At 43.8% G+C, this 12426-nt stretch overlaps 1 protein-coding gene across 1 annotated transcript in view; it reads left to right on the top strand.

Moving 5' to 3' along the window:
* The window catches only part of LOC139402317 (E3 ubiquitin-protein ligase SH3RF3-like), a 72482-nt gene that overhangs the window by 34818 nt on the left and 25238 nt on the right, over window positions 1–12426 (top strand). The gene's annotated exons all lie outside the window — the stretch shown is intronic.

Here is a 12426-nt window from a genome sequence, read left to right as displayed (position 1 = left end):
TTTTGCCTGTATTTGGCTCCATGCATTGTTCCCTGTATCTTTACCAGTCTTCCAGTCCCTGCTGCTGAAAGTAATCCCCATCGCATGATGCTGCCACCACCATGCTTCACGGTTGGGATGGTGTTATACAAGTGATGATCTGTGCCTGGTTTTTAACAGACCGTTGCACTTTGCATTCAGGCCAAATATTTCAATTTTTGTCTCAACAGCTAACAGAATCTTTTGCCTTATGATTTCAGAGTCTTTCACGTGCTGCCAATTGCCTTTTTCTCAGGATTGTCTTCCGTCTAGCCACTCTCCCATAAAGCCCAGATTGTTGAAGTGCTGTAGAGACTGTTGTCCTTTTGGCAGGTTCTTCCATTTCAGCCAAGAGTGGTCATTGGGTTTTTGGTCATCTCCCTGACCAAGGTCCTTCTTGCCCGGTTGCTCAGTTTGTTGGGAGGGACAGCTCTAGGCAGTCTGGGTAGTGCTATATCTTTTCAATTTTCTGATGATGGAGACCACTGGGCTTTTGGAAACTTTCAACACTCTAGAAATATTTTGTTTTACTCTTCCCCAAATATATGCCTCATCACAATTATATCTCAGAGATCTACAGACAGTTCATTGGACTTCATGGTATCGTTTCTGCTCTGACATGGACTGTCAACTGTGGGACCTTATATAGACAGGTGTTTCTTTCTAAAACATGTCCAAACAGTTGAATTGGCCACAAATGGACTCCAATGAAATTGTAATGACATCTCTAGGATGATCAAAGGTAATTGGATGGACCTGAGATCAATTTGGAGTGTCATAGCAAATGTGTGTGAATACTTTCACTGTAATTACCTTACTGTGATTGTTTTCAGTTAAATTGGTCAAAAAAACAAAGTTAACAAAGTAAAGAACAATTTCTCAAGCAAGAAGTTTGCTTTGACTGTCTGGTAGTGGTTTGATTGGGTAGGGGGGAAATAAAAATGAGCTGTTATCGGCAGAGAGGTTTCCCAGCTCGCACATAACATTCTGAGAAACATATTTTTCTTAGTGCTTGGTGAGAGCGTGATTCTTATATGGTTATTCAGCATACAGCCTTCCCACAACGCCCTGGGAATGGTGCAGGATAGATTATTGGCTTTGGAACATTATCAACACATTTAAGGAACATAAAATAACATTATTGATTACTTTTAACATAACTTTTCCTAAAAGTTCAAACATGGTTGCATTTAATTACATTTTTGGTAATGTTCTAGGAATGTCCTCCGACTGGTTTGACATTGGGAATGTTCTCAAATAGTTCCGAAAATGTTAAGAAACAATGTTCTTCTGTGGGAATTTCAATACTTCAACATAACGTTTCCTACAGGTTTCCTCGTAGTTCTATTTAAAGTAATGGTCTCACAACATTATGAGAACGTTAACAAACAACATTCTTTGGAAATTTCAGTACTTCAGCATAATCCTCTCTGCAGGTTTGCTCATGGTTATATTTAAAGGCATGTTGTCAGAACATTAAGAAAGCGTTCCAAAAAACATATACATATACATATATACATATACATATATACATATACATATACAAAACTATACATTGTTGTCGTTAATGCTATTTATCAAATAATTAACTACGTTTATAATTACGTGATTAAATTAATCTGGTAACCATTAACTCAGTAACCTGGGGCACCACGGGAAAAGTTTATTTAATGAGTTACCGTTTCCCAAACTAACTCAAAGAATACCAGAATATCGATTTCAAAGCAGTCACTAATCAATTAATTTTCTCATCGGTCATTCTGAGCATCGCATAATTCGTAAATCTGCACAGACCCGGGTCTGAGAGAGAGAGAGAGAGAGACCTTGCCCCGAACTGCCGCTCTTATGGGTCAGAACTATAATGCATGTATTTACTTGTTGAAGGTCTCCGTTGGGTATCTCTTCGTGGGCCGAGTTCCGCTTAGTGGGATAGGTTTGGCCGACACCCTGTTCTTTCGATAACCGCGTCTCCTTCGTTATCAGGTGTAAGTCTCTGATTGTCCACACAATGTCAAAATATCCTTTCTCTTGGTTGTCTGTTTCCGTGCACCCGTTCTGTGAGAGTGGTCTTCTTAGGAGGCTAATCAGCCGTGTTGACGCTCCCAGCTTGGGTAGGAGGGCTGTGTAGGCTACCGATGACTTGAAGAGAATAACCGCTTGGTCCTTCTTGAATTCACCTTCTTAGATACAGTACTCAATCATAGCATTGATTGTTAAGAGGTTCCCTTTGTCCTCTTCCTCGTGTTGCATTTCGGGGTCACGACTAGTCATAAACCTCGTCTACGATGTAAATTGTTAACTTGCATGTTTTATACCCCAGGATAGAAAGGGGCATTCCCGTCTTTATGACACCCTCTCTGGGTTCCCTGGGGCGTGGCTAGTTACAAGGCAAGGTAATAACATAACAAAATCGACATTCATTTTCATACTCCATCTATCATTGTTACCAACATTTTGGCTGATGGAATATAATGTCCCGAAGTCTATTTATTTCATGTTACAGTTCAGAGGTAGATTCTCCATAAGGCCACACAGGCATTCCAGTCCCAAACCCTAAAGGAAAAAGGATTTGTCTGCAGCCTTAAGATTTACAATGGGCGTGAGGTGTCATAACCCCCCCATCAATCCCTCTGTACCTCCCCCCTCTGCGGGAGGGAGAGATGTCTCTGTAGAACCGTGATCCACTGTAACCTGATCCTCACAGGCCAGTCATGAAAAAACGTTCACGGAATGTTTCAATAAGACTTCCCCAGGGCCACACTGCCTGTCCTCCAGGACATCTACAGCACCCGGTGTCACAGGAAGGCCAAGAAGATCATCAAGGACCTCAGCCACCCGAGCCACGGCCTGTTCACCCCGCTATCATCCAGAAGGCGAGGTCAGTACAGGTGCATCAAAGATTGTACCGAGAGACTGAAAAACAGCTTCTATCTCAAGGCAATCAGACTGTTAAATAGCCATCACTAGCCGGCCTCCACCCAGTACCCTGCCCTGAACTTAGTCATTGTCACTAGCCGGCCTCCACCCAGTACCCTGCCCTGAACTTAGTCACTTTCACTAGCAGGCCTCCACCCAGTACCCTGCCCTGAACTTAGTCATTGTCACTAGCCGGCCTCCACCCAGTACCCTGCCCTGAACTTAGTCATTGTCACTAGCAGGCCTCCACCCAGTATCCTGCCCTGAACTTAGTCACTGTCACTAGCTGGCCTCCACCCAGTATCCTGCCCTGAACTTAGTCACTTTCACTAGCAGGCCTCCACCCAGTACCCTGCCCTGAACTTAGTCACTTTCACTAGCAGGCCTCCACCCAGTACCCTGCCCTGAACTTAGTCATTGTCACTAGCCGGCCTCCACCCAGTACCCTGCCCTGAACTTAGTCATTGTCACTAGCCGGCCTCCACCCAGTACCCTGCCCTGAACTTAGTCATTGTCACTAGCTGGCCTCCACCCAGTACCCTGCCCTGAACTTAGTCATTGTCACTAGCCGGCCTCCACCCAGTATCCTGCCCTGAACTTAGTCACTTTCACTAGCAGGCCTCCACCCAGTATCCTGCCCTGAACTTAGTCATTGTCACTAGCCGGCCTCCACCCAGTACCCTGCCCTGAACTTAGTCACTTTCACTAGCTGGCCTCCACCCAGTATCCTGCCCTGAACTTAGTCACTTTCACTAGCTGGCCTCCACCCAGTGCCCTGCCCTGAACTTAGTCACTTTCACTAGCAGGCCTCCACCCAGTACCCTGCCCTGAACTTAGTCACTTTCACTAGCAGGCCTCCACCCAGTACCCTGCCCTGAACTTAGTCATTGTCACTAGCTGGCCTCCACCCAGTATCCTGCCCTGAACTTAGTCACTTTCACTAGCTGGCCTCCACCCAGTATCCTGCCCTGAACTTAGTCACTTTCACTAGCAGGCCTCCACCCAGTATCCTGCCCTGAACTTAGTCACTTTCACTAGCAGGCCTCCACCCAGTATCCTGCCCTGAACTTAGTCACTTTCACTAGCAGGCCTCCACCCAGTATCCTGCCCTGAACTTAGTCACTTTCACTAGCTGGCCTCCACCTAGTGCCCTGCCCTAAACTTAGTCACTTTCACTAGCTGGCCTCCACCCAGTATCCTGCCCTGAACTTAGTCACTTTCACTAGCTGGCCTCCACCCAGTGCCCTGCCCTGAACTTAGTCACTTTCACTAGCTGGCCTCCACCCAGTATCCTGCCCTGAACTTAGTCACTTTCACTAGCAGGCCTCCACCCAGTATCCTGCCCTGAACTTAGTCACTTTCACTAGCAGGCCTCCACCCAGTATCCTGCCCTGAACTTAGTCACTTTCACTAGCTGGCCTCCACCTAGTGCCCTGCCCTAAACTTAGTCACTTTCACTAGCTGGCCTCCACCCAGTGCCCTGCCCTGAACTTAGTCACTTTCACTAGCTGGCCTCCACCCAGTATCCTGCCCTGAACTTAGTCACTTTCACTAGCTGGCCTCCACCCAGTATCCTGCCCTGAACTTAGTCACTTTCACTAGCTGGCCTCCACCCAGTGCCCTGCCCTGAACTTAGTCACTTTCACTAGCTGGCCTCCACCTAGTGCCCTGCCCTAAACTTAGTCACTTTCACTAGCTGGCCTCCACCCAGTATCCTGCCCTGAACTTAGTCACTTTCACTAGCAGGCCTCCACCCAGTGCCCTGCCCTGAACTTAGTCACTTTCACTAGCTGGCCTCCACCCGGTTACTCAACCCTGCACCTTAGAGGCAGCTGCTGTATGTACATAGACATGGTACACTGGTCACTTTTTAATAATGTTTACATACTGTTTTACCCACTTCATGTGTTTTCTAATCAAGGCCATTTTATTAAACTATTGCTGTACATATACTATTCTATGATCCTACGTATTCTTCAGATATACTACATATTCTATCCACGTATTCTTCAGATATACTACATATTCTATCCACGTATTCTTCAGATATACTACATATTCTATCCACGTATTCTTCAGATATACTACATATTCTATCCACGTATTCTTCAGATATACTACATATTCTATCCACGTATTCTTCAGATATACTACATATTCTATCCACGTATTCTTCAGATATACTACATATTCTATCCACGTATTCTTCAGATATACTACATATTCTATCCACGTATTCTTCAGATATACTACATATTCTATCCACGTATTCTTCAGATATACTACATATTCTATCCACGTATTCTTCAGGTATACTACATATTCTATCCACGTATTCTTCAGATATACTACATATTCTATCCACGTATTCTTCAGATATACTACATATTCTATCCACGTATTCTTCAGATATACTACATATTCTATCCACGTATTCTTCAGATATACTACATATTCTATCCACGTATTCTTCAGATATACTACATATTCTATCCACGTATTCTTCAGATATACTACATATTCTATCCACGTATTCTTCAGATATACTACATATTCTATCCACGTATTCTTCAGATATACTACATATTCTATCCACGTATTCTTCAGATATACTACATATTCTATCCACGTATTCTTCAGATATACTACATATTCTATCCATATATTCTTCAGATATACTACATATTCTATCCATATATTCTTCAGATATACTACATATTCTATCCACGTATTCTTCAGATATACTACATATTCTATCCATATATTCTTCAGATATACTACATATTCTATCCACGTATTCTTCAGATATACTACATATTCTATCCACGTATTCTTCAGATATGCTACATATTCTATCCACGTATTCTTCAGGTATACTACATATTCTATCCACGTATTCTTCAGATATACTACATATTCTATCCACATATTCTTCAGATATGCTACATATTCTATCCATGTATTCTTCAGATATACTACATATTCTATCCACGTATTCTTCAGATATGCTACATATTCTATCCACGTATTCTTCAGATATGCTACATATTCTATCCATGTATTCTTCAGATATACTACATATTCTATCCACATATTCTTCAGGTATACTACATATTATATCCACATACTGTCCATAATGTCTAAGAAACATATGGTTCGCAGAACCTTCTGTAGCTGGCTGGGTTGGTCGTCATTGTTTTCTTGATAACCAATTAACCCCTTTGCCAAAGAGCACCTTCTATCTACTACTGTGTCCCTCCCTTCTTTTTTCCACAATATATTTCTATATTTCCTATGGAGAGAGACAGGAGATATAGCAGCCTGGGAGTGGGAATACAGAAATTACTCTCTCCTCTCTCTCTTAGACAGTCATTAGCTGAGTGATTATCAAAGAGGAGCAGGTTTAATAGAGTTGATATGAACCCAGAACCCTGCAGTCTGTTACGTCCTACCTGCCCGTCCACTCTAACACACTCTCGGTCTGTATCTATGGCGGACTACTGACTCTGGGGCAGCACGGTGGGTCAGAGTGGATGGCTCGGAGGGACAGAACTGTGCTAATGAGGTTTCTATTAGAAAGGAGATTAGTCTCTCCTTAACACACGGTGTGTGTGTGTGTGTGTGTTGTTCTCTATTCCCAGATTCCATGACAGCGAGTGAATAATGGCTCTGTAGTGATCTCAGCCAGTGTCCTAGTGGCAGGTTTTCCCCTGAGCAGGAGAGCCAATGGGCTGAGCCCAGCAGAGCCGGGAGAATGGAGGAACAATAGATACTCTCTGTAGATGTGTGTGTTGGTTCTCTGCCTCAGTTTCCTACTGGGGAGAGGGAGAGAGGATAGAAAGAAACTTTAATCAAGCTTTGCCTTTCACTAATCTCCCTTTATTTAAATCTCCTCCTCTCGTCCTTGTCCGTCCCCCATCCATCCCTTTATCCCACAGTTTAATAAGAGTTTAATACGCACACACTACTGAGCCATGTCCTTTGGTGTGATACTGTTATGTTGACTCTCTATGGACACGCAGGAAGTAAAACCTTTTCCTAAAATATACTCCACAACTGTTTATTGTTTTGACCATGTGAGAGTAATCTGTTAGTAATTGGAGAAGGCTGAACACACACACGTAAACACACACTTACACACTTACGAAGCTAGGACACCGATGTCTGGAGGCTTGCCAGAGGTGGCTCACACACACACACACACACACACACACACACACACACACACACACACAAACATTCTCCCTCTCTCTAACATTACACTAACTGCACAGTTGAAAGCCAGTAATTCAGATTAAAAGTTTTTAAAAAGTGTGTCTGTCTTTGGCTCTGAACTAGCTGTTACCATATGGTATGAGGAGGTAGGAAAGGGAGACAGGGAGAAAGAGATGGCCACAACGCTAAGCTAAGAAGGAAAATGTTATGAGATGGATAGAGAGGAGCGAGGCAGGGATGGAGGGATAGAGGAGGGGAGGGATGACAAGGTGAAGACAAGTTTGAGATGGATCAACTGCTGTTCCAGGGAGGATCCCTGGTGTGTGTCTGTGTAGGGGGGGGGGGGGGGGGGGGGGTGGAGCGGGATATCTCAGTCAAAGCCTAGTTCAATGGAGAGTAGACATATAAAGTTACTGGAGAAACTATCTAAAAAATGGTCTAAAAGAAACACACACACACTCTCCCCCCGTTAGTCTGTCTCAGTGATTCACTGCGTTATTGATCCACTTGCCATCTATTATTCATTACCCCCCCCCCCCCCCCCCCCCTTCACATACACCTGCACCCCTGGTCTTCCACCATAGACACTGGCTGCCTTGGCAACATGGACTAACATTCTGCACGCTGGGAAAGAAAGGGGAAACACAACACCACTTTACAACATCCATCACTTACTAACTGACACACAGACACACACCACACACACACACACACAACACTCTGCACTTCATGGAATGTAGGCCTAGATTCCTTTGCCATGAGGTCACCTCTGAAAGTACACACACACTCAGCTCAGGGAATGCTAATGAGGTCTAAATGCAGGAACAGACAGGGTATGTATGTCTTAATGTACATGTAAATATGTGCAACATAACCCAGCCAGGTAAAATGATGACAACGAGCTCTGGGTGACAGTCAGAATCCCATTGTCCTAACAACTAGAGGAGAGGGGGTATCATAATAACACTGTAACATCACTATAATAACATGACTATAATAACATGACTATAATGACATGACTATAATAACACCACTATAATAACATTACTATAATAACATTAATATAATAACATCACTATAATAACATTACTATAATACCGTCACTATAATAACATTACTATAATAACATGACTATAATAGCATCACTATAATAGCATCACTATAATAGCATCACTATAATAGCATCACTATAATAACATCACTATAATAACATAACTATAATAGCATCACTATAATAGCATCACTATAATAGCATCACTATAATAACATCACTATAATAACATAACTATAATAGCATCACTATAATAGCATCACTATAATAACATTACTATAATAGCATCACTATAATAGCATCACTATAATAGCATCACTATAATAACATCACTATAATAACATCACTATAATAACATCACTATAATAACATTACTATAATAACATCACTATAATAGCATCACTATAATAACATTACTATAATAACATCACTATAATAGCATCACTATAATAGCATCACTATAATAGCGTCACTATAATAACATCACTATAATAACATCACTATAATATGGCAGTGGTTGGTTGAGGGTGACACTACTTCCAAGATGGGCATGCAGGCAAGCACTCATTAGCTAGCAAGCTCACATCAGATACCATAACACCACTAGACAAAGTCTTAACCTGATGACTCCATACCCTCTGGCCACACATGGTTCCTGTTCCTCCTATTCTGATCAGATTTCTAACATGTGTTAACATATGTTAGGAGTAGAGAGAGGAGAAAGAGTGGAGGGACGAGAGATGACTGTGAATTCACACTCTTCCTAAATAAAAGCAGAACTCCCTCCTCTGTGAGACAGTAGTGTGATGAACAGACAGGATGTATATTTAGCTGCTCTGGTTAACTTAACACTTTGTTACCACTGAGAGCTAGAGCTGAGAAGATCTGACAATTAACTCAGCCAATAGCATATCTTCTGTTAAGTAGCACCCAATATAATCTCCTCTGTTAGTTAACAACCAATAACATCTCTTCTGTTAGCTATAGCAGCCAATACAATCTCTACTGTTAGCTACTGTGTAGTAGCAAATTGAATATCTTCTGAGATCTGAACAGGCCTATAGTTTGTCTCTGGCTAGACATACTGAGTTAGCTGCTGACAAACAACGGGATGAAACAACAGCCTATTCTAAGGCCCATTGTGTTAAATAATTCGATTTGATGTCCCGAAACATTGGTTGGTATGTGTATGTCTGAATGAAGTTCATGTGTTAGGGACAGACTCAGTGTTAGGGCAGCCGTACGTGATCTCCTTCAGAAACAGCAGGGTTGATGGAATGCTGCTCTCGGAACAGGAATATAGTTACAGATTTACTATGCTATTACTGGAGGTCTACACACACACACACACACACACACACACACACACACACACACACACACACTAATTCTCCAGTAGCTGTAGCAGAGAGGTAACGTAACGGCCCAGTGCCCCTCCAAGGACAAAAATTCTTTATTACTGAGAAGAGAAGGAGAGGGGAGAGGGAGACAATCGAGAGGGAGGAAGAGAGAAAGAGAAGAAATGCAGGGATAGAGGAAGAGAAGGGAGGGAGGAAGAGAGAAAGAGAAGAAATGGAGGGATAGAGGAAGAGAAGAGAGGGAGGAAGAAAACTGCTAGCCAACAGGCTTTAAACAGACAGACACAGGAGCAGATGGGATCTCACTGCTGCATAGGGGGACTAGGCTGTCCTGACACACACACATACACACACACCAGCCCTCTCTCTCTCCTGTGGTGCAGTAATTAGAGGTGTGTGAGCCCAGTGGGGATCAGTAATGGTGGGTTTCTCCTGAAAGCCCAGGAGGACAGGGAGAGGAGTGTGTGTGTGTGTGTGTGTGTCTGCGTGTGCGTGTGCGTGTGTGTGTGTGTGTGTTTCCGGGGGTGGGGGCTGGTGTCACACAGTTTAGCTTGGTAGCTGACTGACTGGTTCAGTAGCAGTACTTTAGCTTTGTAACTGACTGACTGGTTCAGTATCAATACTTTCGCTTTGTAGCTGACTGACTGGTTCAGTAGCAGTACTTTAGCTTAGTAGCTGACTGACTGGTTCAGTAGCAGTACTTTAGCTTTGTAACTGACTGACTGGTTCAGTATCAATACTTTCACTTTGTAGCTGACTGACTGGTTCAGTAGCAGTACTTTAGCTTAGTAGCTGACTGACTGGTTCAGTAGCAGTACTTTAGCTTGGTAGCTGACTGACTGGTCCAGTAGCAGTACTTTAGCTTTGTAGCTGACTGACTGGTTCAGTAGCAGTACTTTAGCTTTGTAGCTGACTGACTGGTTCAGTATCAGTACTTAGCTTTGTAGCTGACTGACTGGTCCAGTAGCAGTACTTTAGCTTTGTAGCTGACTGACTGGTTCAGTAGCAGTACTTTAGCTTGGTAGCTGACTGACTGGTCCAGTAGCAGTACTTTAGCTTTGTAGCTGACTGACTGGTCCAATAGCAGTACTTTAGCTTGGTAGCTGACTCACTGGTTCAGTAGCAGTACTTTAGCTTTGTAGCTGACTGACTGGTTCAGTATCAGTACTTTAGCTTGGTAGCTGACTCACTGGTTCAGTATCAGTACTTAGCTTTGTAGCTGACTGACTGGTTCGATAGCAGTACTTTAGCTTGGTAGCTGACTGACTGGTTCAGTAGCAGTACTTTAGCTTTGTAACTGACTGACTGTAGCTGACTGCAGGTACTCAATAAAGAATTAATGAAGATTAATAGACTGAACTCTGGTTTTACTATACCATTACACACACACACACAACACACACACACACACACCACACACACACACCACACCACACACACACACCACACACACACACACACACACACACACACACACACACACACACACACACACACACACACACACACACACACACACACACTGTCAGCAAGTAAGACGTGTGTGCATGTTATCGTTATTCTACAATCTAACCCTTACCAGCTACAGTTTAAATTACTTTTTCGTAAAATTTTAAGCACTTGTGTGTGAGTGAGGCCATAACAACATTCTGCTTAGAGGCAGGAATGTCCCAACACTGTGTATTAGTGTGTGTGTATTAGTGTGTGTGTGTGTGTGTGTGTGTGTGTGTGTGTGTGTGTGTGTGTGTGTGTGTGGTGTGTGGTGTGGTGTGTGGTGTGGTGTGTGTGTGTGTGTATTAGTGTGTGTGTGTGTGTGTGTGTGTGTGTGTGTGTGTGTGTGTGTGTGTGTGTGTGTGTGTGTGTGTGTGTGTGTGTGTGTGTGTGTGTGTGTGTGTGTGTGTGTGTGTGTTAGAGCAGAGCTAATGTAATGATATAATGCAGGAGAATGTGTTGCACATTAGAGATTCATGATGTGTGTGTAATGAGCCGCAGAATGGAAGAGTACTACCCTCCCTCTCTTCTCATCTGTCATTGCCTTTCTCTTTCTCTCTCCCCCTCTCCCCGCCTCTCTTTCCCTCTTTCCCTTTCTTCTGTCATCTGACTTTCTGTGTGGTGTTCATGTCAGTGGCAGGACAGTGGGGGAGAGGGAGAAGGAGAGAGAGCACACGTATACACAGTACACAGAGATATAGGTGCATTTCCTGGCCTTGCATCAGCTCTGTGTGTTGTGTTCTGGGCCTGGAGTGTCAGGCTGCTGTCAGATCAGTTAGAGCCTCAGGCTGTGTCTGTCTGTCTGTCTGTCTGTCTGTCTGTCTGTCTGTCTGTCTGTCTGTCTGTCTGCTCTCAGGGCAGGGCTGGAGATACATGCTGACATGCCTTACATCGAGTTGACCTCACACGACCACTGGAGACGAACAGCATGCCATGAACATACAGCAGGGTGACTTCCTGCTTACTTACATCAACAACAACAGAACCCAAATCTGCCAAGATACTGACAGTATTGGTTCTTCCCAGTGTGGACAGGCAGACTTGGAATTGTGTTGTTGACATAGGCACTGAGTACAGGTTCTAACTTCCTTAAGTATTTCTTGATCTAACCTGTCTCTCTCTCTCCTCTCCCGGCCCTGCCCTGTGGGAAGGTCTAACGTCTCTCTCCTCTCTCCTCCAGAGTGTCCCAGCCCTGCCCTGTGGGAATGTCTAACGTCTCTCTCCTCTCTCCTCCAGAGTGTCCCTGCCCTGCCCTATGGGAAGGTCTAATGTCTCTCTCCTCTCCTCCAGAGTGTCCCTGCCCTGCCCTGTGGGAAGGTCTAACGTCTCTCTCCTCTCCTCCAGAGTGTCCCAGCCCTGCCCTGTGGGAAGGTCTAA

Source organism: Oncorhynchus clarkii, chromosome 3 (assembly GCF_045791955.1).
Source record: "Oncorhynchus clarkii lewisi isolate Uvic-CL-2024 chromosome 3, UVic_Ocla_1.0, whole genome shotgun sequence".
In the NCBI taxonomy this organism is placed as follows: domain Eukaryota; kingdom Metazoa; phylum Chordata; class Actinopteri; order Salmoniformes; family Salmonidae; genus Oncorhynchus; species Oncorhynchus clarkii.
Note: the sequence above shows the minus strand (reverse complement) of the source record. Positions and strands in the feature narration are given on the sequence as shown.